Raw genomic sequence first — 25,835 nt, forward strand, 5'->3', positions numbered from 1 at the left:
AGTATTATCTTGCCTATTTTAGGTCTTTTTCTTTTCAACATAGACTTTAGAATCAATTTGCTGAGAGCTACTAAATACAATTTTTATTTTTATTGCTTTTATTTTGAATCTATATATTCAGTTGACATCAAACAATATTGAATCTTCCAATGCATGAATATGGAATATTTCTCCATTTATTTAGATCTTCTTTTAGTCTTTTATCATGTTCTGTAGATTTCTACATATAGACTCTGTATATATTTATACATAAGTAATTCATTTTTTGGTGCTAATGAAAAAGTTTTTGGTGCTATTGTGATTGTGTCATTCTTTTTTAAAATTCTGAAATGTTTGTTTATGGAATATAGGAAAGAAATTTATTTCATATATTAACCTTGTATCATATTGACCTTATTGATCTTGGTGGTATTTTTATTTTTTAACATTTCTTTGGAATTTTCTCCATAGCCAACCATGTTATCTACAAATGAAGACATTTTATTTCCTTCCTTTCCAATCTATAAACATTTTCCTTCTTTTTCACATGTTACATCAGCTATTTCTTCCAGTAAAATGTTGAATAGGAGTTGTAAGAGAGGGCATCCTGGCCTTGTTTCTAAACCTAGCAAAAACACTTCCAGTTCCTCACCATTAAGTACAATGCAGGATTTTTTTGTAGATGTTGTTTATCAAATCAGTTACTTTTTAAGATGACATAACGCCTAAGAAGCTATGAATTCAGGTGAGGGATATTATTTATAGACATTAATTCCAGTTAATTTTTCTGAAATCATTCCTGTTATGATTTACCTCAATTTAGAAGTTATGGTTTTAGTAAAAATAGATCTTGATTTACTTATATGTGGAAATATTAGCAAAAACAAACAAAACAACCAGGGAACTGGAGGTTGAAAAAAATAAAAGTAAAACTGGCAACAAACTAGTGATATCAACTTTGGAAAAGAAGGATCGGGAAAAGTGAAGGAGGCTGAGATGAGATAACCTTTAGCTAGCTGATGAATGTTGATGGGAAGAGATTGGAATTACTCTAATTTGCTATAAGCACAGTTGAGCTAGAGGGAGTCAATATCAGTAAATCCTAAAATTAGAGATGGTTTAAGTATCGAAAGAAATATTACATGCATACAAAAATATCTCTAAACATATATATTATTCTCAGTAAAGCAAGATATCAACAAAACAATCAGGGAAGTAATCTTGGAAAGTTTCTGGAAATTAAAGGAAGGTAAATAAAAATTCACTGTAAGACAATTCTCAAAAGATTTTTACACGGCCAACAAACACATGATAAAAAGCTCAACATCACTGATCATTAGAGAAATGCAAATCAAAACCACAGTGAGATACTATCTCACACCAGTCAAAACTGCAATTATTAAAAAGTCAAGAAGTAATAGATGCTGGTGAGGTTGTGGAGAAATAGGAACGCTGTTACACTGTTGGTGGGGAATGTAAATTAGTTCAACCATTGTGGATGACAGTATGGTGACTCCTCAAGGATGTAGAACCAGAAATACCGTTTGACCTAGCAATCCCATTACTGGGTATATACCCAAAGGAATATAAATCATTCTACTGTAAAGACACATGCACACGTGTGTTTATTGTAGCACTATTTACAATAGCAAAGTCATGGAACCAACCCAAATGCTCATCGATGATAGACTGCATAAAGAAAATGTGGTACATTTACACCATGGAATACTATGAAGCCATAAAAAGGAATGAGATCATGTCCTTTGCAGGGACATGGATGAAGCTGGAAGCCATCATCCTCAGCAAACTAACACAGGAACAGAAAACCAGACATCGCATGTTTTCACTCATAAGTGGGAGTTGAACAATAATAACACATGAACACAGGGAGGGGAACAACACACACCAAGGCGAGGGGAGGAAACTTAGAGGATGGGTTAACAGATGCAGCAGACCACCATGGCACACGTATACCTATGTAACAAACCTCCGCGTTCTGCACGTGTATCCCAAAACTTACAGTAAAATTAAAAAAAATATTAAAAAAGGAAACCCTAAAAGAAAAATTTCACTGTACACCACCAAATATTATTATTACAAGAAGTATGCTGTCTTTTTTTAAAGCCCATTAATGGGCAAAACCTCCATAGGGACTTTCATAAATGTATGCAAATTTTAATTTATCAGTTTTATTTTTCCCAGAAGATCTTAAACTATTCAAGCATGAGCTCTACTGTTTTGTCATTTTTCAAGAATATCTGGCCTGTATATGCACCGTATTTTCAGCATAGAACCTAATACTGATTTATAATTGATGCTTTAGTACTAGTATTCATAACACAATTATTAAAATATTGAATTTGAACTAAAATTGGTAACATGTCTAAAACATTTGGAAGCATGTTTGTATTAAGTGAGATTTTCATTTGCAGGCCATTTGCTCTGAAAATCACTGGAAACAGAGACATTTCTGACAGCAGAATCCTATAGTGGGTGAAGGGAATTTCCTTATATAATTATATGTGTAAGATATCAAATGGAAAATGAGTCCTTTTGCTGTTTCATTTGTTATCCTGAAAGCCAACAGCATTGACTTCAAAATTCTGTAGGCTTTAAAAACTTCCAAACCCTAAATGATCAGCATTCCTACCTGACATATAAACAATAATAACACTGAAGAATCAGATATATTGTATACTCAGTGAAAAATGAAAAATAAAAGCTGTAAGTAAAATCAATGATACTATGCTACATGGAAAGTAAAATCTTACAGGTGAACTTAATGAGAAACAGCGACAAAAAACCCTCAAATCAACATTGCATTTTTATACTTAAAGCTCTGCATGTTTTTCTAAATAAGACTAATCCACCAGTGGTGAATTTTTTGAGGCATAAAATGAGTACAATGGCCATGCCTAGCCTAGCATTTTTAAATTATTCAAAGTATTGCCAATAATTAAAGACAATAATCATAAACTAAAGTCATAGTTTCAAAGTTTAAGGAAATTAGGTTTTAAAAGTAATAAACTATTTACTGATAGGGAGAATAATTAATTCAATTATTTCTGTCTTACTTTACTGACAAGGAGAGAGACGTCAATGAAGCCAAGTTTCTTTTACAAAATTACAGGCAGGTGGTTGCTTGGCCAGGAGGATAATCTAAATTTCTTGATTCATATCAAGGATTGTTTGCTTTTTCCTCTACTACAAAGTTTATTTCAAAGACATTTTGTTATCCCTTGTAATTCTACTTGGAACTGAGTCCATTTAGAAGAAAAGTGAATTATACTTATCATGGCTTTAAAATAAACACTGAGTGTCATACCACTGGCAGTTTATACAGTGTGATTTGAAACTCAATGCCAATTTTAAAACACAATTTATTAGACAATCAAAAATTACCAAGGATTTCAGTGGAGATATACAAATAGGGTTTTGTGTTAAATAAACGTAAGGCAATGTGAATAACAAAAGCTTCGCTTACCATGATGGACAGATTTATTATTGGCAAGAATCAGATTATTGAAGGGAGCTTATAAGGGAAGCCTATAGCTATCTGAATCTCCTATAAAACTCCACAGCAACTAAACAAAAGCTGATGGAAGAATTTAAGTTGAACTTGGATTAAATTTTTACATGTATCCTAATGTCAGCAACAGGATTATGGAAATAAATGTTTGTGGTTTTCAGTTTTCTTAGTAATTTAGAAATATGCCATTTTCTCCTTTGGATTAGTGAGGAAATAGAGTGCATTTTCTGGATATTGTTGTAATATATCAACAACATTCAGCAAAAGCTCCAGCTTTAAAGAGCGCTATTACACACAAAGGCAGAAGGAAGCCTCTTGCATACTGAAGGTTCTAGCCGGTGATTATACACACTTCAATCCTCTTGACATGAATAACCACCCTCCATGAGAAGGCACTCCTACTGGAAGCTCACATGTAACAGTGTCAGAGGAAAGTTACGCCTAATGAGCAATTCAGAGCCACTCAGTTAACTCTTTTGTCAAAAAATGACATGCCCTAGTTTGATCCTCCCTTCATCCAACAAAACTTAGTACTAAATAGCATGATTTTAACAGGGATTAATGTTTTAATCTATATATATAGAATAATTAGCAAAACAACAACTTGAGTTTTGTTCTATTAAATATATTAAAGACTGAATATAACTTTCTTAATGTCTGAAATAAATCTGGAAACAACAACAAATCTAGACATCTGCTTAGTTTGTAACTTAAGTAAAAAGTTTAATTAGAAATTAAATAGTTGGACAAATCAAAATAGGGTAAAAACATGGAAATAACTATAATTAATTTGGAAATATTTGATAGCAGAGGTGAATGTTGGTTACTCAAATAAATCTGCACTAGGAGGAGGCTTTACTTTGATGGATAAAATAGGAGCAAAAAATATGCCTAATATTGAATATCAGCAATTAAATTTCAAATATTTTTATAAAATGATTAGTATGGTGCTATCAATATAAACTGAAGCATGTATCTTTAAATAACTCCAGAAGAATGGATACATTTTAAAGCCTGAACATGGCATTATTTGACAAAACAAATAATGTATAGAAATGGACTTATTTTGTTTGTAGCAACTCAGCATAATTCTATCTAATAAGAGGTGTATAGAGGATAAATACATGCAGAAATATCACAAAGCAAAGTAACTTCCTAGAACAAAGCCAGTTTTTTATATTCTTATTGAAAATAATAATGAAATGAAGATATATATATATAATCATTTTTATATATATTTTACATTATTAGTGATTACTTAGGAAAGGTCTCACAAACATTTTAGGATATAAAAGTACTTTATATCCTAAGAGAGGCTATCATGTTATAGTCAATCAATATGCACTCGAATAAGATGGACACATTTGGCTGCAGTACCATGCAAATAACAATAATCATCTCCCCTTGGAACAAGACATGGTTTTTCATGTTTTCCTTTCATCATATCAGAGCCTGAAAAATGCTTGGACCCCTAACAGACACATTCAATAAATATTTGTTGAATGAATGAAAACAATATATACTCCATCATATAGTCTCCTTAAATTTCAATACAGTAAGAAGAGTTTAGAAGGGTTAGCTTCCATTATTCTCAATTAAAGATACCATGTGGCCTGTATGGCAGAAATGTCTCTTCAGAATATTTAGCCTTTGATTCCATAATGAACTCAAAAACAACTTTTATGTTAATGTCTGAAATCAGGAACTCTATTATTATAATTGTATTTCAGATTAGAGTTCAAAATCTACTTGAGGTGTGATTATCTGTTTAGTATCCAGAATCGGAGCAGAACCAAGATTCCTTGTCATGTCTCTGACTGGAGAGGAGGAATTTTCTAGTCCCCGTCAACTGAGGCTACAGCATTTATTCCTGGGCCTATGTAGGCAGCTTAGATTCAGCTTTTTGCTTGAAAATACATACAATAAAACACAACAATAAAATCGTATTGCCTGGCCCTGCAACAGGAGCACTGACATCCAAGCACCTGGAGGATCTCAATACATGCAGAAGTGCACTTGATAAAATTCAACATTTGTTAGTTATAGTTATAAAGATCTTAGCAAATCAGAAAGATAAGGAACACTTTCAAGTTGACAAAACTTACCATGAATGTAATACTAAATTGTGAAAGACTGATGAATACCCCTTAAGGTTGAGAACAAGGTAAGCATGTCTGTTCTCACCATTTCTATTCAACATTAGGCTGAGGTCTTAGTGAAAATAATAAGGGAAGAAAAAGAGATAAAGGCATGCAGACTGGGAAAAACAAAACTGTCTTTATTAACAAACGTTATAATTAGCTATTTAGAAAATCTCAGAAAGGCTACAAAAATACTAAACTGATTTAAACGTGAAATTTACAAGGTCATAGAATGCCAGGTCAACATATATATTATATATGTCTATGTATATATATAATATATGTTTATATATATATAATCACACCCTTGTATATGAGCTAAAAATAACTGAAAATTGAAATTAAAAAACATAATGCCATTTGCAATATATCAAAAACATGAAATTATTCAGAATAGATCTAGTAAAATATATGCAAGGTTTGTGTGCTGAAAATTAAAAATCATTGATAAAAAATCAACCTAAAAATAAAGCAATCGAGAGATACACTGTGTTTATGGAATAAAAGACTAAATATTATTTAAATCTCAATTCTACCCAAAATTGATTTATAAATTCAATTCAATCCCTATCAAAATCCCATCAGGTATTTTTGTTGAATTGACAAGCTGATTCTAAAACACTTGAAAATGCAAACCTTGAGAATAACTAAAACAATATTTTAAAAGAACAAATGTGGAGGATTCATATGGTTTGATTTAAAGTCACACTATAAAGCTATAGTAATATAAGGTTGCATCGAGGTAAAGTATACAAATTTACAAAATAATTTGGAACAGAATATAGTGTCTAAACATAGATCCACACATATATAGCCAGCTAGTATTCTACAGTGATTGATTTTCAATGGTGAAAGAACAGACTTTTTACAAATGATGCTTAACTTGGTGATCCTATGAAAAAAGATGAGTCTTGATCTTCACCTTTCTTGTTATAGAAAATATTAAGTTGAAATAGATCAGAGGCCTGAATGTAACATGTAAAACTCTAGAACTTCTAGAAGAAAGTATTTGAGAAAATCTTTATGAACATGGTTAGGAAAAGATTTCTTAGATAAGGTGAGAAAATGGGATAAATAATAAAAATAAAAATAGAAAAATTGGACTTTATAAAAATTAAGAATTCCTGCTCTTAAAAAATCGCCATTAAGAAAATTAAAAGATAATCCACAGACTGGGAGGAAATATTTGCAAATCATAGATCAGATAAGGAATTTGTATCCAGAATATACAAATAATTCTTACAACTCAATATTAAGAAGCCAAACAATTTGGTTAAAAAAATTAGGTAAAATATTTGAAAAGACACTTCACCAAAAAACAATGATAGCGATGACAAGTAAAAAGATGATCAACGTTATTAATCATTAGGGGAATGCAAATTTAAACCATTAGAAAATATCACTATTTATTGGAACATTTAAAATAAAGATAAGGTAACAAAACCATGTTGTGGTAAGGATGAACAACCAAACACTCATATGTTTTTGATGAGAATGTAAATTACTATAGCCACTTTGGAAAACAGATTATCACTTTCTGTTATAAATTCATACATGCACTTATTGTATGACTGAACAATTCCATTTCCAGGTTTTTACCAAGGAAAATGAAAATATGTCTGCACAGTATCTGTACATGAATATTTATAGCAATTTTATATGGGACAACCCCAAACTGAAAACAACTATAGTGTCCATTAATTGGTAAATAAATAAACTCATTGGGGCATATCCATACAATGAAATGCTACTTAACCAAAAAAAAAAAAAAAAAAAGGGAATGAAGTACTAGTACATATAAAGACAAGACTTACTTGAAAATGCATTATGCTAAGTAAAAACATTGGTACTTTTCTCCTTGTAATGAACAGCAGTCTGTGAAGAGACACTTTGAGAACATGCAAGCAGCCTGCTTCTCATCCAGCTCTTCCCAATGATAAGTATTCTCCTGATATTTCTTGCCTGAATTATTCTTTACCACCATGGTTGCAAATGGTATTCCCCACCCCACCTCCCTCCACACCGCCACTCCATGACTCTTCCTTTCACATGTATCAGCTGGCACACTAATTTAAAGAAATGTTCTCTTTTCTCCTCTGCCTATTTATCCATTTATGTATGCATGTATCTGTTTGTTTGTTTATGATAATAGATGAATAATTTTCTACTTTAATCATCCTGTTTTATTTAATCGTTACAATCTATTGCAGTCGTCATTTATTTTGATACTCAAATTGTTCCTAGATTTGGTCAGCAGGAACCCCTTCAAGCTATTGCCTGTTTCTTTTTGACATGTCCCCATTGTTTTCTTGATTACTTCCTTTCTTTCTGGCACAAAAAGGTGTTCCAGTTTCATCATGTACCTTCTTTGTCCCAGCCCTGGAACCAGACATTTCTCCAAGAGGCTCTTGTTCCTTTCAATAGGGACAGGTATTAAAAACCATCTGTGCACAAAATTTGCTTATGGCTCTTAAGGTATTAGTGCTTCTTTTGTGGGTAGAATTAGGAGAAAAATAATACATATATATGTGTATATATACATACACGTAAATATGTATGTGTATTGTGCATACATATATATCTGTCTCATACTGAGACTCTATTCTGTTTGCTTAGCTACATTTGACTTAGTTGCCAATTTCAGCCAGAATTAGGAGAGGGAAGAGATGAGGGAGGAGGGAGAGTGAGAGAGAGAGATAGAGAAAGAATTCCTCAGGATCACTTATAAAGCAATTTCTAGAAGAAGTGAGTAGGAATGGTTGCATTTTACTTCTGGATTCTGAGCATTAACTTTTCCCATTCGTGTCTATGAAGATGTTTTCTGTTCAAATGTTAACCTTCAACTGGGCTTCGATGTGGGGAGGGAAGAGTTTTCAATTCATCTGCACCCATTTGCTTTTCAATTTCTCCTGCATTTTACTATATCCTAGAAAACCACTACCCAGGTACAGGTACCTGGTGTGTGCTCACTTAGCTTTAGAAATAAAAATTATAGGGTAGAATTGAAAAGATAATGTTTGAATAAATGGCTTAAGAATGCCCAGACCACCTAAGAGAAAAATGAACACTGTATAGATGATGTTGTCACGCTCACAGATCACTGTGATAGACAAGACTCCATGAACAAACCTTGAATAGTGTGCACCGTTCTGTGGCCAATTCATTTGCCATTTCAAGTTATCCACCACTCAAAGGATTTCAATCAGGAAGGATTTCACAGGATCTATGATACAGTCTTTTTTAAAACCACTTTAGATAGTCATTTTATTTTTTCATTTTATTTTTAGCAAGCACAGAACAGGTGGGAAACACAGCTTAGTTGGAATGGAACAAAGGCAGATTTGATACTTTTTTAGGAGCTTTTACAATATAATCTATTCTTTGATGGATAGCGTTATGAGAGAAAATAAGATTATAATGGAATAAAAAGTGGTCTAATGTTCATTATTCAATTTAGTGGATATGTTACAAGATTATTTCTAAAATCTTTTGTAGATTAAACTAGATGCCTTTCTTGATTCTGTGACTGGTATTACTCTATCATAATTTCTGAGACCTTTACTAAGAATGTTTTTCTGAACATACTAAAGCATATTATGTAAAAGATAGTGAGCTGTGGTGCAAGATCCTATGCAGCATGGCCCCCGGTATGACTACCTCTCCACCTATTTATACATAGAAGTTACGTGGTATAAACAGGTTGGCAAATACTGTAATTATTATAAAATGATTTTTCAAAATCTGTATTTGTATCTAACAAAATACTAAAAAGAACTGTGTCAAAATAAAATGTTAGAATTTCATAAGTCTTTTGTTCCTAGAAATTGCTGAGATGTAAATCTTTTTTCATGAATGCTTTCTCTACTGACTCCTCCTCCCCCTAAGTTGACGAGTACTCTGCCACTTGCTCTTTGTACTAAACACAGACAAGAGTGAGTGGTGGTGGTTATGATTAAAGCAGAAGATATTTTTACTGCAATGAGATGGAAAAGTATTAGCAGAGCACTGGGTCGTGAGAATCCTTGATCTGGTTCCTATGACTGTCACAGGCTCCTGAAAAAGTTAAATAGTGAGGACACAGTGAACAAGGAGACACTTTTTATAATTAAGGCTTTGACCCATGTGGCCACCTTACCCTGGCATACTTGGTGACATCACCTTTGAGTCTCAAGGTTACCTCTGTCCCTTGGACCAAAAGCTTAGATACTGTGTCCTATGCCTACACTTAATTTTGACTTTTGGGTTTTAACCACTCTAGGATGAAAAAAGGCAAGTAGCAATTACTTCAAGGAAAAGACTGCTGAAGGAAGTAGAGTTTTCTTATTAAAGCTGGGAGCAGCTGAATTATGTTCACTAAGAATATCCTCCCAAATCTTGTAAGGTCTTGGTTAGTTGAATAGGGGGAAGTTGGCAGAAGGCTCAGCATTAAATTGCACCAGGATAAATTTACTTGTTCTTTTCCACTGAACTCCACATTGATAGCCCAAAGTTTCTATCTTTGACTTGTATCATCTTTCTTCTCTTGATTTCACACTATACATTAAAATGTACAACTTATTATTATAGCTATTTCCTAAAAGTATTTCATCATTAATCAGTTTTCAACTCAGATGTTATATCGTCAATAACAATTTCCTGGTGGTCCTCTGCAACATTTTTTTAAATGACCAAAATAGTCATATATCCCAACGGATGTACAATTTACAGCATTGTGCATTCTTTTTCTGGACATATAACTATATAATCTGAGTTATGAAAATCAAAGAAACTAATTTAATATGTGAATTTCTATCATTGAACATTTTAAATACCTGTATTCAAGATAATATCACAGATTATATACACAAATTAATGTAAATTCGCAGTGGACAATATTATATTGTCAAAATCACACTGACACAGACTCTCAGAAGTAGAAGCTTCCTATCAGAAGGTTAATATTTTCTGGATATAATACAGCAATAATAAAAAGCAAGCTCTGGATTAGATAGCAATCCAGGGATTTAAATCCTGGGGATTGTGAATCTAAATTTATGTTAAATATAAGTACATGCTACTGTAAGACAGTTATTCATGTGTTCCTTGCAATTCTGCATATCTTACAAGTAGGGACACTGACTGCCCTTTGAACTACCTCATCATGGATATTTGCACAGTAAGCCCTGGAAAGCGGAGTGTATTTCTCTGGAACAAAGACCAAGTTGGCTTGGAGCCTTAGAGATTGTGATAGTGTCTCCCTGCCGAGAAGAAGCAGGTGTGCCTCCTGTTATAAAAGCTGTGGGTTCCCTAAACTCAGGGTTTCTTTCCTGTAATCAAACTCATTGTGTCAGCATGTGCCATCTGACCGTCTTCACACTGACTTGTGTAAAGTGGGCTTGCAGAACCAATGCAAAACGTGCTGGTATTCTGGCTACTGTTATTGTTGTGAGAGAACTGTATCATCTTCTGCCATCATTCCTAAATCTGTGGTTGGATAACTTGCAAGAAAGGTAAAAAAATCTCAGAATATTCACATTTTATATGTGCATCATACTGAAAAATGTGTGAATGGACATGGCAGAAATAAACATTTGGAAAAGTTTCCATTAAAGGGTTTGCCTAGATTCAAGGACCCTTTTCACTAGATTTAAATTTGAACTGGCCGGGCACGGTGGCTCACACCTGTAATCCCAGCACTTTAGGAGGCCAAGGCAGGTGGATCGCCTGAGGTCAGGAGTTTGAGACCAGTGTGGCCAACATGGCAAAACCCCGTCTCTACTAAAAATACAAAAATTAGCTGGTCATGGTGGCGCGTGCCTGTAATCCCAGCTATTAAGGGGACTGAGGCAGGAGGATCACTTGAACCTGGGGGACAGAGGTTGCAGTGAGCCAAGATTGTGCCATTGCACTCCACCCTGGGCAACAGAGTGAGACTCAGTCTAAAAAAAACAATTTACTGGCCTAGCCAACATGGTGAATCTCCATCTGTACTAAAAATACAAAAAAATTAGCTGAGCATGGTGGCAGGCACCTGTAATCCCAGCTACTTGGGGGGCTGAGACAGGGGTATTGCTTGAACCTGGGAGGCAGAGGTTGCAGTGAGCCGAGATCGCACCACTGCACTCCAGCCTGGGCAACAAGTGCAAACCTGCTTCTCAAAATAAATAAATAAATAAATTGAACACTATCAATAAACTTTCTAAGGGAAATGACTACGAATAATTGCATTCCTGAAAAATTTACAATGCTCAGAAGCAACTGTTTCACTCATTTTTTTTAATTTGGAAACATTTTTATATGTTTAGTTATGCAACATTTCTTTCTTTCTTTCTTTTTTTTTTTTTTTGAGACAGAGTCTCACTCTGTCGCCCAGGCTGGAGTGCGTTGGCGCAATCTCAGCTCATTGCAACCCCTGCCTCCCAGGATCAAGCCATCCTCCCACCTCAGCCTCCCTAGTAGCTGGGACCATATAACTTTTTACTTTTCTGTTATCTCAGAAGAAAAAATATTTCTCCTCATTTTCTTGCCTGAACACTTCATTCCTTTCTTCTTCTCTCAGACCTCATTATTTTCTCTTTTTTGCCACATTCTTACTGAGGTGCTAACTCACTTCTGCCAGTGTTTTTAGAGTTCTACAACTGGTTCTTCAAGCATTAGGCCATCATCTACTTTCAGGTTAGATAAGACTATAATTTATCATTAAATTTGGTAAGACTCTGATGAGGATTTTTTAAAGAGAGTAGTTGGCATATTAATAGGATTAGTAAGGTCCAGGCATGGTGGCTCATTCCTGTAATCCCAGCTACTTGGAAGACTAAGGAAGGAGGATTGCTTGAGCCCAGGCGTTCAAGACTATAGTGGAGCCAGGATCGCACCACTGCACTCCAGCCTGAGTGACAGAGCGAGAACCTGTCTCAAAAAAACAAACAAAAAAAATCAATCAATGGAATAGTACAAAATGTTAGAGAGCAGCATAGAGAGAGTAGGTGCCTCGTCTCGTTAATCCAAGCACAACAGTCGAGGTCCTAGTAGAGAACAGACAACACACTGAGTTTTCATTTAAAATGTTAATAGAGGAACGATTTATACAGTTGTGGAGAAGGTGTGGGAAAACAAAAATGGAGCATGCAGCATCTGGTGTGAGCAACAGAGCAACTGTAACCATCCCTGAACCTAAAGAGGGAAATAGAAATGGAGGTTTCGGAACCCAGACCTGTGGCGACACAGCTGAGGACAGGCCTCCAGGAGGAGCTGGGTCTTTCAGACAGGAACAGTGCCACTGCCAACCCAGAGCCTGGTGGGGACAGGGTCAGAACCACCAATGCCTCAGCTCCTATTTCCTCCACACTTTCTTCTCCTGGTGGTGCTAGACAGAACCAGAGCCAGAGGACTGGAAGCCGTGACAAACCATCCCAGGAGCAAACAGGAAGGGTTGGACAGAACCAGGGCCAGAGGACTGGACGCCGTGACAAACCATCCCAGGAGCAAACAGGAAGGGCTGGAGCCAGATAGAGAATGGACGTGGAGGGGTAAAGAGAAGGTACTGGAAGCATCAGCCGAGGGGAGCTTTCAGGAAGACACTCAGAGAGCTTGGTGTATGTTCTACTATTATTATTGTTGTTGTTGTTGTCATTGTTGTTGGGTAGTATGTAGGGACTTGGACCTGAGTCATGCTTTAAAAGCTTAAAGGCCAGAGACTGGCTTGAGCTGGAGAGTGCAGAAATATTTTATTTATTTATTTATTTATTTAGAGACAGGGTCTTGCTCTGCCACCCAGGCTGGAGTGTAGTGGTGCGATCTCAGCTCACTGCAACCTCGGCATCCTGGGTTCAAGCAATTCCCGTGCCTCAGCCCCCATGTAGCTGGGATTACAGGCGCCTGCCACCACACCCAGCTAATTTTGGAATTTTAGTAGAGACAGGGCTTCCATCATGTTGGCCAGGCTGGTCTTGAACTCCTAACCTCAGGTGACCCCCAACCTTGGCCTCCCAAAGTGCTGGGATTACAGGTGTGAGCCACCATGCCTGGCCAAGAAATATTTCTTTAGGAGTGAAATGCTTCAGTATCTCCAGAAGTCTGGGCAGAAGTTCAGTCATGTTTTCTGTGGGCTAGATGTTGGCCTCACAGAAGAAATATGGTTGAATTTATCTTTACTAAAAGGAATTTTACCCAAGGAGGTGATTGGAGATAACTGTAACAGAGGGACGACCTCTGGCAGCTAAGGCTTGAGGCCAATTCATATAAGCATCTTGCCAGGTATGGGGGCTGAGGGTGGGAGTGGAGGCTTTGGTGGGTACCGTCAGGGGTGGGTTTCCCAGGACCTCACATGGCCAATGGCAGAGTTGGTTTTGGACAGTTGCCTCAGCCAGAGGATCACATTGTCTGATGACAACTCTGCTTACATAAAACATTATCTTTTCTCATTCTTACAACTTCATTCCCTGGGCCCAAGCAGTAGCCAGTGAGTGTGACATAAGAAGAGGCAAGAGAAAGAGATGTTGACCGCACCCCAGCTTCCCACTATAGGTTTCCCAGACTCAATAAAGATAAAATGGTGAAATGATAATTTTACACTGACTGTGTTTTGATTTACAAGACTGGATTGGAATATTTAGTCTTTCAAAATGACACTATAAATTCATGCCTGAGCACAACAAAGACAGCTATACTATCTACCTGAGATTTCATCTAGAATTGGTATAGAATAAGTCCACAGACCTCTTTTAAAGATAGTGATATGGGAAGAGAAAGCCATCTTGTAACTTCCTCTCTAACAAGTCCCATTCCTTCAATAAAGTGTTACATTTACACGAATATATTGTAAATTTGCATTCTGCCTTCCCTGACTTCCCACTCTGCCTACAATCATGCTTAAGTTTCCCACATTCTAAAAATCTTCCCAACTGTTGACACTGGTAATGCATTTATCCATCAGTTTCAGCTTCTTTTCTTTGTGAAATACTTGAAATAGTAGCTTTCGGTAGTATTTCTAGTTTTATCTTTTGAAACTATTTTAATTTAATTGTTTTAATATTTTAATCTTTAAGTCACTTTTAGAATTACTTCTATATGAGCATCACCAGTGACTTTATATTACAAAACGTAAAACAAGAAACAAAAAACCTGGTGGAACTCCTGAAGATCTCCTTCCTGGAGAACCTTGATGTGTGTTATCTAAGATGGTTTTTTTAGGCCAGCTGCATTACTTAGTTGATAATCGTGGAACTCCCCTTACCAAATGATGAACAACCTGGATTGATCCTCTAAATATTTTGTTTTTTGCCTTTTTAATTTTCTTTATTCTTATCTTTGTATTAGATATTTTTTCTGAAAGTTTTTTCTTAAGTTTCTAGTTCTGTAATCCTTTTCTTTCTTCCACTTATTTCTTCAGTTATTCTCTTTGTTGTGTAAAATTTTAATAAAATTATACATGCATTTTAAAAATAAAATCAAGTGGTATGAAAGATTAATAATAAAAAGTGATCATTGTTCATCCTCAAACCATTATGCTCCCAGGGCTAATAATACTAACTCTGATAGCTATTTTTCTGGTCTTTATTGCCATCTGTCTAAATAAAATTGATTGTTGTGGTATCTTGACTTATTTATTTTAGCATTATATACTGTCCTCTGATTGTGGATTAGTGATAAGGTTAAACAATATTCAAGTGATTCAATAAATCAGTTTTAGCATAATCTTGACTAGCAAATATTATTTGTTTCAGTTAGTATATTATTTCCTTTTCATTTTGGTACAACTTTTGCTTTTCCTAGAAATAAAAAAAATGCTACTTTTTGTTTCTCATTGTTTTAAACATAGTTTTCTAATTACCAACCAACCCTTGTCATACTTCAAATGATTGATCAATCAGCTATTTGTCTAGGATCTTCCCTGCATCTCATCTGGATGTCACACAATCATTTTTATCATTAATAGCAATCATTTTATCTTTCGTTTTAGAATTTTGTATATATGGTTAATTTATACTATCAAACTGAAATTATTTAAGAGAAGAATCTTATCATCATCATCTTTGACCTCTTCAGTGTTTAGAAAATGCATGTTACTTGAATTTAAATGAATTTGATTAAGTATATGCTATATTTGCAAAGAATGTGTTAACCTAAAAATAATTGATGAATTATTTCATAAAATTGCTTATACAACAAATGTTATTTTAAAATTTGCGGTTCTATTTTAAATAATAAATACATTTTAGTGTATGCAATATGAAGCCATTCATAATAAAAATGCAGTTATCAAGGCTATGAAGAAATAAAATATGACATAAAAATTAAATATTCCACTTCAAAAATAAATAAAACACATTAGTAGTGATTATTAATTTGTTAGAAGTAATCTTGACTCCTAGTTCTCAGAAAATTATCTCCGTGCATAAACAGTATATGTGTTTATTGATATGCTAAAACAATTGCTTGACAAGAAGCCCCTTAAGTATTTTATTATTTTAAATACAAAGTGAGTGATTTAGTTTTGAGAAAATTAATGATCATTATTCTGCAGTTACTTTTGCATTTGTTATTATAAAGTGACAGTTGTGACTTAGAAAACTACTTTTTAATGTAGATGTGACTAAATTTATTTTTGGTCACTAAATATGCGAGTCAATATAGAAAGTTAAATTTAATAAAGTATTCATTTGTTTTACTTCAATATCTTAATACCATTACTAGATAGTGAGACTTGTATTATTGTGATAAAAGATTGTTAATATTTTGTAGGGACATACACATTGCCTAACATCACCCATCTTTATTTCACATGATCCTCTGTGGTTGTGTTGTGTTAGTGGTCAATCTAATCATTAGAGCCTGAATACTAAACTTCATTTAGTCACAGTGTTTTGTTTTTAACTCTTTTTAAACATTTTCTTACAACATAATTTGGACTTATTCAACTTGTCAGCGACATCTTTATTAATATGTAAGTTGAAATCAGCAAACATTTCTTACGAAAATCTTTAGAATAAAAGCGAGGAAAGAATTAAAATGCCCTGTTTGTAATCACTGGTATAGATGTCCGCACTGATGTCATCTGAAGTGTATCTTAGTGCGTTTTTAATCACTGGTGTATCTACTTACCTTTTCCCCATCATTAGTATTAAGAGCACTTAGCTATTTACTTTTTAATCTTCTGTAGTTTCTCAGATCATAAAGAGTGACTAAAGTTAAGTATTTGGGGAGCAGAAGTCAAATGAACCTAAATAATTTTTTTTCTACTTTTCCTTGTAATAATATATCAGATTGTCAGTGACCAGATTATTTATGACAATCGATTGTAAGAGAAGAATACCACGTTAGTTTGGCTTGAAAGATATATGTCAAAAAATCTTACAGAGTCATTTGTGCAAATAACTATGTAATTAAGATATCCAAGAAAATTTGCCTTAATATTTAGAGGTTACTTAGTAAAAATCAAGAGGGGAAAAAAAGGATGCAAAGTCTAGCTGCTGTTCTTAATTTCACTGGTGCACCATTTGCATAAATTTTATTAATTTCACAATGGCAATTACCATGGGAAGAGTACTTAAGAGCTGCACATAACTGAAGCATTAGATGTTATTTCCTTTTAGCTATTGTTCAAAATGAGGGTGGTGCCTTTGTCAGTTTAAATTCCTGTAAGTATGTAACTCCTAGACTATGAGTATACATTTTGTAAATCCTTGAAAAGTATAGTAATTATATTCATTGTTGTGTTACTACCAGTCATTGCAATTTATAAAAATTCCCTGAAATAATACATAAAGTAAAATTTTTACATTATCAATTTTAGTGCAATAGTGAATAACATGTGTCTGATGCCTAGAAAGAGAAAAAAATCATAAATACATATCAAGTTAGGTGAATCTTTGGTGAGAATTACACAAGGTGGGAAATAGAGTGGCAGTTAAGAGACTCGGGTAAGAAATTTAGTTACAAATGGAACTAGGAGCTTCTCGGTGGAAAAAGAAGTAAGCAAATGTAAGGAATACAAACCCTGGAAAATAGCAGAAGGGAGAAAGATTAAACTGATATCTATTAGAGCAGAAATCTATAGTAAAATGTGGGTGTTCTGATGAATAAAAGGAGATTTAGAATGGAAAGAAGAGCTAAAGGAACTGAATGCTGGATTGTTGATTGCTGTTTATTATGATACCACTGGCTTCTATGCGGAGCATGATTTCTAGGTGGCAATACTTGATGTGAGGGGATCAGGTAGAAGAAGTTACAGCAGATGACCTCTGATCGAATCTTTGAGGAAGGAGTAACTTGGTTCTGAGGCTGCTTCAGAGATGTTCCAAAGTCCTTCAGGGCAAAGTACTCAGCAAGCCAAATCACCATGCACTGGGTATCATTTTCTAAGCCCAAGAGCATTACATGTCTTCTTTTTCTAGTTTCAAATTTATTGTCTGATTTATTTAAATATCCCATAACATTTGAAATAAGGGTCTCTTTTTAATATAATGAAACATTTCAGTGTATATGTTTATGTGTATGTATTATATTCAATATTTTATTGACATTTTCCTTATCTGTTTGAATATTTTGTGTATTTGATCTTTCATGGCCTTAGAGAGGGAAGAAAGTCTTTAGCATCACTTTGGGTCTGTCTTTTCCTGTTTGTCACTTCTACAGTTAATGCAGTTCTTGCTTTACGCATGTTGAAGCTGTGTTATTTCATACGTGAAGTTTCACAAGAGATAATCCTATGTTATAGCGTTTTCCTTTTATACCATGTTTCTCATAAAATGCCCGTCTTTAAAGTTGGACATCTGAGCAATAAAATATTGTAATCCTTTGTATTACAATCCTTTGCTGTCCAATATTATCAGCAACTGGATGTATCCAGATTGTGGTAGTGTGAAAACACTGTTCCTAAAATATATTATAGTAAAATAGGAAGAACAAAGTTATATAATACTTCCTTGCTAATTTTATTCAATATTTGGATACCAGAAGTATTTTGTAGTGTTCACAAATCACTGCACAATCTGTTTCACATTTACCAGCTATGTCCCCCATAACTTCTCTACACATCCAGACTTTTCTACACATTATTACATACTTCCAAGGTATGCTATAGTCTTATTAAATAAGCATATTTGATTTCAAGATGCCACTTCTGATCACTATACATTGGCAAAAGATTAAAATATTGAAAACTCTCTATGTATTTCTATAGTGGAAGCACAAACATAAATTTTATATTAAAATGCCCTGTAGGTATCAAGTTATTAAATCTTCTTTAGAAAACTTAAATTTTATCTCACTGTCCCTCTAGATTATTCTATTTTACTGGGGAAAAACATAAATCCTTATTTTTATCAGCCTTTTCATTTGCTTTACATACTTTTTGGGTGTAGGTGTTGTTGGTAGGGGAAGTTTTATTGGTCAAAAAAGTTTGGGAAATGTTGCATTGCTCATAGCCTTTATACCCCTTCTTGGAGACTTGAAGTTAACATTAATTAGCATATTTAAGACCATAAGAAGTCTATTTTACTGCCTTTGCAATATTTTTTGACATCTAAGGAACACAATTTGGTAATTTTACTGTAGATACATTTATTTTAAAAGCAGGTTCAGGAAGGCTATATAACTTCTTAATGCCAATGAAAGATCAACTTTTGTTGTAAATTCACATAAACAGGAATATTCCAAGGGCAAGCTCCTTCTGTGGTCAGTGTGTGTGTTCCCTCCCAGGGATCCTGCTAAACCACAGGTTCTATAGAAATGGGGGCACATTGACAGGTTTGCATTTTCCACTTTATACTTCACACACTGCTGGAAATGCAAGCTTCTCTTTTTGTGGTTCAAGTGATTAACACATTTGATTTTATGTCTATTGTCTTTCTAGCTCTATTTGAAATAAAATATTCCTATTGCTTATGAAACTGTCTATAATGCTAAGCCTTAACTGTCATCATAAGAACAACTGTTTTGGTAAAGTAAGCAGTGGACTTCCAATTAGACAACAGAGGTTTAGTGTCTGGCCCCACCACTGCTGAAATATGTGATGTGTGAAAAGTTATTTCAATTATGTGACTCTGCTTCCTTAAATGTGAAATTGAGGTAATCATATGCATAAGACTATTCTTACAGACTTAATTGTATGACCCTTTTAAGGAGAAAAGCATTACTGTTTTGTCATTTTGCTTTCTATATTTAACAAAATATCTCCTGTTAAATGTTTGGAGGTTATACAAAAGTTTTAGCTGCTCACATCAATATGTTGCCCTTCTGGAGAGTTAACACTATTTTGTAAAAGATATTTCTAGAGAAATCTCGCTCTGCAATTAGAACTTGCTTTTTGAATAGGTCAAGATTAGTGTCATAGAATGAAGATGTAAGAATTTGAAAAGGTATTTGAAATAACCTTGCTTTTCAGTGTCTCTCCTCCTACCCATTCCATTGCTGAGAAAATGGATGACTAGAGAAGCTAAAAGAAGCTAAATTACTTGCAACAAGTGAGTGACAGACCTGGACATTGAATCCAGAGGCCCCTAACGTGCTACTCTCCCAACTTTCTTGTAACCAACCATTTGAATTATTCACAGGAGTAAGAAAATGACTTCTCTGCCCAAAAGCAACTCACGATTCTGCCAAGTCACCTGAAATGCCAATGCAGATGATCTCTGACTTACCCTGGTTTGAATTAGGATTTTTTTACTTTATGTTGGATTTATCAGGACATAATTCCATCCTCAGTGGAGGAGCATCTGGACTTAAAATGGTTCAACTTACAACTTTTCAGTTTTACAATGGGTTTTTCAGGGTATTAAATGCATTTTCAACTTAGGATATTTTTGATTTCCAGTGGATTTATTGGGACATAGCCACATCATAAGTCTAGAAATGTCTGTCTTAGAAACTTGAAGGCTTTGTAATCTTCAAATATATCTTAATGAAATTTAAGTATCTTTGAAAAAATAATACTTTAGTGAATATTCATCTACATCCAATTATTTTTAATGGTATTAGACAGACAAGGAGAGCCATAGCAAAAAAAAGGGATAATAATAAATTATATTTTGTGAGAGTTGATAGGGTGGAGATTCATTCTTTTGCTGAATATCTTAAAAATTCCTGTATAAAATCAAGCTTCTTAGCAGAGCACACAGAACCATTCATAGGCTGATAATTCTCTGTCTTCATTCCTTTCCTTCCCATTCAGTCTTAAATTCTAGGCAAATTGAATACTGACTTGGTACTTTCCAAATCTGGCATATATTCTCACATCTGTGTGACTTTTTCACCTTTTGTTCCTTTTTTTATTTTTAATTTTAAAAGAATTTTTTAGAGACAGGCTCTCACTCTTTTACCCAGGTGGGAGTGTAGTGGCACCATCCTAGTTCACTGCAGCCTTGACCTCCTGGGCTCAAGAGATCCTCCTGCCTCAGTCTTCTGAGTAGCTGGTTCTATAGGCATGCACCACCATATATATATTTATATATGTAAATATATATATATAATATATATATTTAATGTGGATATGATATCTTTCTATTTTTTCCATACTTCTTATATTGTGAACACAGTTCCTGTCTGATTATTTTTTCTTTATCATTGCAAACCTAATCATTTTGGAAGTTTAATTCAGGCTTATCGCTTCTATAAAGCCTTTCTTAATCAATGTCTGAATCATTTAGGTCAAGTTAGATGTCCTCTTCCTTGGCAATAACCCATTTGCACTTAATTGCTTTGCATTGTAGTTTCTTCATTTATAAAATGGGGGTATCGACAGTGCCTACTAGGAGTGTTGTAAGGATTAATACATGTAAAGTGTTTCAAAGGGTTCCTGAAAAATAAATGTTATTTTTTATGTTATTTTTATTGTAGTATGCATTAATTACCTGTCCATCTTTTCCATTAGACTATGAACTATTATAGGGCAAAGAATGTTACAAACATCTTATTTAAGTGATTATCATTTGTGTAATATACACCCTGTTCCTATCATAATGTCTGGCACAGAACAGGCAATATTGTTTTTTCACTGATTAGAAAGGTGAATTCTGTTGGGAGAATGAATGCACCTTTTGTCTACCAGGGTCTCTATAGTGCAATGTGAGCACTATGAGAACAACATAAGCATCCTGAAATTCCAAAGGAAGTTGTGTTTGTTTGTCTTTGATGCAAAAGTTGCCAAGAAACAACACTAACTGTGGAAATGTGATGGTATCAAAAACAAGTTTCGTGACTTTATAGTTTTTCTCAGAAATAGCCCTCTCCATAAAATACGTTTTACTGGCATCATTGAATAACTTATTGCTTTATTTGTATCATATGTATAAAGAATATAATAGAGACAAAGGAAGATAGTGTAAGATTTGAATGATTTTCCATATGGATTCAAGTCTCCAAGAAGTTAATAATAAATTATACTAATAATAATGACTGAAACTCAATATTTATGGAAAACTTACACAAATGTAGATAACAGCACAATTCATGATGTGCTTTGATTGCTCTGAAATGGCAGTTTTCAATAAATATTGAAATTAGGTGATAATCACTAGCGTTATATATTGTTTATCAGCATTCAGATTTCCATGAATAGGGATGCCCTTTTATACATTAACCTCCCTTCAAAGAACTTGGAGAAAAGACCTAATTCCAAGTGCAGTAATATTTTTCATACTTTTTCATTCTTCATTATTTATTGTAGAAATGTATGCATACTCTTGGGATAGTAAGAGAGTTCATTTTTACCCAGTCATGTCTAAAATAACTCTGAGCTAAAAATATTCTCCCTGATACATAATGCAAATAAGCCTACCATGCAATTTTCATGGTTGATTCTTTGAAACTTTTGTAAAACTTAAGCTCTAAAATATTTGGAATCTTGTGGCAGTAAAAATAGTGGGAACATCCTGTTTTACATACTGCTATAAAGTATTCACCAGAATGATGTTTTTCTGTACTAGAAATACTTTCTTAGTTTGATTGCCTGAGAGAAAGAGAAATCTTTTTAAAAGAAAAGAGAGAATATTTTTAGTATTTTAATAACAATTAAAATTTTTGCTTCAAAATTCATTAAATAAGTGTTTGGAATAAATCCTATAACTAGAACATAGTCCTGAGCATTAAACAGTCATTTGCAAAGGGGAAGGCAAGTGGGCTGATAAATATGAAAAAAAAAAATCTTGAGGACTACTAGCAGATTCCGTTTTATAGACACTTGAGAACAAAACTATAGATTTTTGAAGGTGAATTTTCATCAAAGAAAATACTTTGAATACATTATGTTACTGGAATTTAAACATGGATTATCTTTTAGTCTTGAGGATCCATTTTCTGAGACGGTGATGGGAAAGATGTTGGTTGTCAAGTGGAATCTCAGCAGTCATTTTCAGACAAAGTTAGAGAAAACGAGTATGGAAGATGCCTGATTCTCAAAGAGTCATCCAGTCTTGGGATTACCGACTACGTCCATGGAAGTGAAAGTCCTCTTTTTCTTTGTACCACTTACTGAGATAAGTGATAAGTCTGCTGCAGTTAATTTTATTAGTTACATTCTATTCATTGGTTATAACTACATATATACTCCGCCTCCCGGGTTCACGCCATTCTCCTGCCTCAGCCTCCCGGGTAGCTGGGACTACAGATGCCCACCACCGCGCCCAGCTAATTTTTTGTATTTTTAGTAGAGACAGGGTTTCACTGTGTTAGCCAGGATGGTCTTGATCTCCTAACCTTGTGATCCACCTGCCTCGGCCTCCCAAAGTGCTGGGATTACAGGCATGAGCCACTGTGCCCAGCCGGTTATAACTATATTTTAAATATACCTGGTTTATAAGAATTTAACCTATATGCCATACCATAGTTATTGCTTCAGAAGCCAAATGTGATTTTATTATGGTCATAAAATTATTTTAGATACCCTTATACCTCTTATATATCTGAACTGCCCAGGAACTTTCATGATTATAATGTACTACATAGATGATCACTCAGCAGAGAAGTCTACCTAGATTTAGCAAAAAATGTATTGAGATTGATATGGTTAGTCTTTGTGTCCCCCACTCAGGTCTCATCTTGAATTGTAATCGCCATAATCCCCATGTGTCAAGGGAGGGACCAGGTGGAGGTAATTGAATCACGGGGGTGACAGTGAGTGAGTTCTCACAAAATCTGATGGTTTTATAAGGGTCTCTCTCCTTCACTTGGCACTTCTACTTCCTACCACCTTGTGAAGAAGGTGCTTGCTTCCCCTTCACCTTCTGTTATAATTGTAAGTTTCCTGAGGCTTCCGCAGTCATGCTGAACTGTGAGTCAATTAAACCTCTTTCCTTTATAAATTACCCAGTCTCAGGCAGTTCTTTATAGCAGTATGAAAACAGACTAATACAGAGACTAATCTTAATTTTTCCTTTCAGAAATGCTGAATGCTGTTTCTAGATTTGTAAAAGTGCAGTGTGCATAAGCTGCCTCAGTGTGACACTTTCCTTTTGTGAGACTAAAGAAACTGAGGTACTACTATATGGTACCTCAGAATTGTCATCAAGAAGTTTTGAAAGCTAACTTGAGTGCATTTCTTTGATGCTCCTCCTAGCTGAAATTAGAACATGTATAAACTATGATCGATATTTCATTAGGGAAATCTTGAAATATATGATAAATTAAGTTTGTGAAATTGTTCTGAAGCAATGAATGAACTCTCTAGATTAACTCTACTAGGATAAAATAAAATATTCCTATTTATTTTCATTCACAAAATAGTTGTTCTCTAGATAATCAAATATCCATAATAATGATGAACCCAAAAAGTTTTTATTTTACCTGATATGTATTCTAGTTAGTTCAAAGTTCAGTAGAAATCTTTCTTTTTTTAAATTTTTGTACACAAAGTTTAACTTTACCTAAGGAAATGTTAAGGCTATTTTTACATTGAACTTCATTTTTTTTTCTTTTTTTGAGATGGAGTCTCACTCTGTTGCCCAGGCTGGAGTGCAGTGGTGCTGTCTCAGCTCACTGCAAGCTCCACCTCCCGAGTTCAAGTGATTCTCTTGCCTCAGCCTCCTGAGTAGCTGAGACTACAGGCCTGCACCACCATGTCTGGATAATTTTTGTATTTTCAGTAGAGATGGGGTTTCACTATGTTGGCCAGGCTGGTCTCGAACTCCTGACCTCGTGATCTGCCCACCTTGGCCTCCCAAAGTGCTGGGATTTCAGGCGTGAGGCACCGCGCCCAGCCTAAACTTCAATTTTAATACCACTTGGGTCTTTATATATTTTAACTAGTATGAATCTTATGTTTTTCTTACTTAAAAGCATCAATAAAATGCATTTTAAGATTAGCTGCTTGTGCCTCATAAGGTTTTCATTGCATGAAAGCTGGTCAACACAGCGGGAACATAAAACTCATTATTGGCACTAGTTCAGGTCTGTTACATTAACTGGCCCCATCACAAAGCACTCTATTTTTTGCTTACACATTGAATAGTAAATGAAGGTTAGATAAAGTTTTAAATAGTGAAGCAAGATATCTGGCCATTTCCAGTGTTTTCTTTTTACCTTTCTTTTGAATCTTAGAACAAACCTGCCAGATAGGTATTACTTTTCCTCCAAAAAACTGAAAAGAAGGGAGGTAATAACTTATCTAAGATAATAAGTCAGCACCTTTGTATTCCCCAGCCAATCCCCTCCCGCTTACTCTCTCCTCCTTTTATCCCTTATTCCCTCTTCCTGATTCACTTGTTAAATACCTACTGTATGCTGAGCATTTTTATTGTTCCTAGGGTTTCAAAGATTTGGCACGTTCCTTCGTACACAAGTTGCTGGAAGATACCAATATTCAAATACAAACCATAAGCTAGAATGTAGTATGATAACACAGATTCATGCACAGAATCCCCTGCACAGAGGAGTAAATAAGTAGCATTTTGAGGGTCGTGGTGGAAGAATTGGAAAACTGCATATAGGAGACTTTGCCATATAAGTAAAATAATAACAGATTTTCAAGACAGGAAAAAAAGACAAGGCGAGAAAGGATATTCATGACAAAGAGAATTCAGAAGCAAATTCACAGAGGCATAAATTAGGTTATATATTTAGAATAGCACAATTGCCCCCTATACATTATGGTTGGAGCACAGAAAAGAATGGAAAAAAAAAATAGTCTAGGCAGAGTGCACAGAGCTAAGTCATGAAGATCATGACGATTGTGTATAACAAACAAATGAGTGATTGGATAACTCTATACAACA

At 34.5% G+C, this 25,835-nt stretch overlaps 1 pseudogene; it reads left to right on the forward strand.

Moving 5' to 3' along the window:
* Window positions 1-25,835, forward strand: part of LOC101132165 (uncharacterized) — a 169,592-nt pseudogene that overhangs the window by 48,392 nt on the left and 95,365 nt on the right.

Source organism: Gorilla gorilla, chromosome 16 (genome assembly GCF_029281585.2).
Source record: "Gorilla gorilla gorilla isolate KB3781 chromosome 16, NHGRI_mGorGor1-v2.1_pri, whole genome shotgun sequence".
NCBI lineage: Eukaryota > Metazoa > Chordata > Mammalia > Primates > Hominidae > Gorilla > Gorilla gorilla.